Source organism: Macaca mulatta, chromosome 4, assembly GCF_049350105.2.
Source record: "Macaca mulatta isolate MMU2019108-1 chromosome 4, T2T-MMU8v2.0, whole genome shotgun sequence".
NCBI lineage: Eukaryota > Metazoa > Chordata > Mammalia > Primates > Cercopithecidae > Macaca > Macaca mulatta.
In genome coordinates this window covers 5,222,194-5,225,186 of record NC_133409.1, presented here as the reverse complement: position 1 = coordinate 5,225,186, position 2,993 = coordinate 5,222,194, and the positions used below count along the sequence as shown (strand labels likewise).

Genomic DNA, 2,993 nt, shown 5'->3' with positions numbered 1-2,993 from the left:
CTGAAGGGTGGGGGGTGGGAGGAGTGAGAGGGTCAAAACACTACTTATTGGGTACTATGCCTATTACCTGGATGACTAAATAATCTGTACACCAAACCCCCATGATATGCAATTTACCTATACAAGAAACCTGGCACATGTACCCTGATCCTAAAACATAAGTGAATACCTCCTCCAAAAAAAGAATCTAAAGGAAGTTCTTCAGAAAGAGTAAAGGTATCAGACAGTAATTTGAACATAGAAAAGAAATGAAAGTAATTTAAAATAAACATGTAAATCAATAGAGATATTTCAAAAATTAATCTTACATAAATGCTAATTAAAGGAAAAATAACATGGTGTCATCTGTAACATACAGAAGCAAATATAGACAAAAATAGCAAACAGGATAGGAAGCAAGAAAGGGATGTATTTCTTGTAAGAATCTTATATTTCAAAAAATGTGAAAGGACCAAACATTTCAGTAAGTATGAAATGTTATAATAATCTTTGAAGGTATCATGCAATATTCCTAGAGCAATTATTATAAAAATAGGTTGTACAACTACTAAGCCAATTGTAGAGTTAAAACTGAGTCATTAAATACTCAATTATTCTGAAAAGGAAGGAAAAGAGAGGTGAAAGGAACAAATAACAAATAAGAAAAATAGAAAATACTAGATTTAAATTCAACACTGTCAATGATCACATTAAATGTCAATGGTATCCTTTAGTTTATTCAAAGACAGGGTAACTTAAAACAACAGAAGCATTGCTTGCAGTTCTGGAAGCTAAGAAGTCTAAGATCAAGTTGCCAGGAAATGTGGTGTCTGGGGAGGTCTCACTCTCTGCTTCAAATATGGCACCTTCTTGCTGTGTCTTTACATGGCAGAAGCTCTCTCATGCCTCTTTTATAAGGGCACTAATCCCATTCATTAGAGTGACTCTCTTATAACCTAATCACCTCTCAAAGGCCCCAGCTCTTAATACCACTACATTGAGGTTTAGGTTTCAACCTATGAATTTGGTGGTGGAAAAAAACATTCAGATAATAGCAATGGTCTAATCACTCCAATTAAAAAGCAGAGGCAGTCAAATTATATTAAGCAGCAAAACTCAAGTAAATGCTGTCTACAAAACACCTCCTTTATATACAAAAAGCCAATACTAAGGTAGGTAAGAGGCTAAAAGGATAGAAAAAGATATGTCAAGCAAATATTAATCAAAGGAAACTGGAATGACTGTATTTATATTAGATAAAATGGGTTTCAGTACAGAGAATTTAACCAGGTATAAAACTGGATATTACATAATGATCAACAGATCCATGAGAAGCAAAATCAAGAATACATAAAAATCCTAAATATTTATGTTCCAAATAACAAGCTTCAAAATAAAGTAAAAACAGAATTGAAAGAAAAAATAAACCAACAGAGTTGGAACTTTCAAAAGTCTTACTGTATTAATTGATAGCACTAGTGGACAGAAAATTGGTAATGATATAGAAGACAATACTATCAACCAATTTAAAATCTATATATCAATTTGATCAAGTATCAATCAGACTGATATTTAGAATATTCTACAAGGAGGTACTGTCAGCAAAATACTTTTTAATATATGCACATAAGACAGTGTCTTATGCTGAGCAATAAATATTACATTTAAAAGGATTGAAATTATGCAAAGTATGTTTTCTAAGCACAGCTGAATTAAACAGAAAGATATCTAGGAAAACCCCAAATATGTAGAAATTAAAAATTAAATAGTCCATGGATCACATTTAAAAAAGTAGACATTAGAAAATATTCTCAATAAAAATATAAACAAACATCAAAATTTGTGGGAAATTACAAAACAATTTTCAGAAAAAAAATTATACCTTTAAACACTTGTGTTAAAAAAAGATGTAAGATAACGATCTGAAGTCTTACCTTAGAAAGTTAGAAAAAGAAGAACAAAGAAAACCCAAAGTAGATTAAACTATAAAGCTAAGAGCAAAAGTAAAATAGAAAATAGACAACAGAACTAACAAAGTCAAAAGCTAGTTGTTTGAAATAATTAAGCAAATTGATAAGTCCATAGTTAGACTGATTTTTAAGAGTGATAACACATTGTGAAAATCAAGAATGGGTCTCTTGCTGCAGCAACGCGAGTGGGAGCACCAGGATCCCGGGCTCGGAACCCGACTACACGGATTGTTTTAAGAAAATGGCAGACAAACCAGACATGGGGGAAATCGCCAGCTTCGATAAGGCCAAGCTGAAGAAAACGGAGACGCAGGAGAAGAACACCCTGCTGACCAAAGAGACCATTGAGCAGGAGAAGCGGAGTGAAATTTCCTAAAATCCTGGAGGATTTCCTACCCCCGTCATCTTCGAGACCCCAGTCGTGATGTGGAAGAAGAGCCACCTGCAAGATGGACACGAGCCACAAGCTGCACTGTGAACCTGGGCACTCCGCGCCGATGCCACCGGCCTGTGGGTCTCTGAAGGGACCCCCCCAATCGGACTGCCAAATTCTCCGGTTTGCCCTGGAATATTATAGAAAATTATTTGTATGAATAATGAAAATAAAACACACTTTGTGGCAAAAAAAAAAAAAAAGAAAATCAAGAATGAAGAGGGGTTATCACTACAGATCCTATAGACACTAAAAGGATAGTGTTAGCCGCCTTATGCCAATAATTTCTGTAAATTAGATGACACAGATAAATTCCTTTAAAATACAACTTTTAAAATTGACAGAGATGAACAGAAAATCTACATAGATCTGTACCTATTAAACTAATTGAATTAATATCCAACATTAATACAATTGGCTAGATATTGGGTGAATTCTGTCAAACATTCTAGGAAAAAAGTATATAAATTTCATGTAAACATGTTAAATTCAGAAAATGGAGGAGAAAACATGTCCAGTTTACTTCATGAGTCCAGTCTAATATTAATATCAAAACCTGACAAAGACATTACAAAAATTACAGGCCATTAACACAGATAAACAGACACAAA

General features: G+C 33.7%; 1 pseudogene across 1 annotated transcript; it reads left to right on the top strand.

Annotated features, from left to right (window-relative positions):
- The first annotated feature begins 2,112 nt into the window (after positions 1-2,112).
- On the top strand, positions 2,113-2,590 carry LOC144340245 (thymosin beta-10 pseudogene; annotated as a pseudogene). The gene has a single exon (XR_013416137.1). The product of XR_013416137.1 is annotated as a thymosin beta-10 pseudogene (transcript).
- Positions 2,591-2,993: the final 403 nt, after the last annotated feature.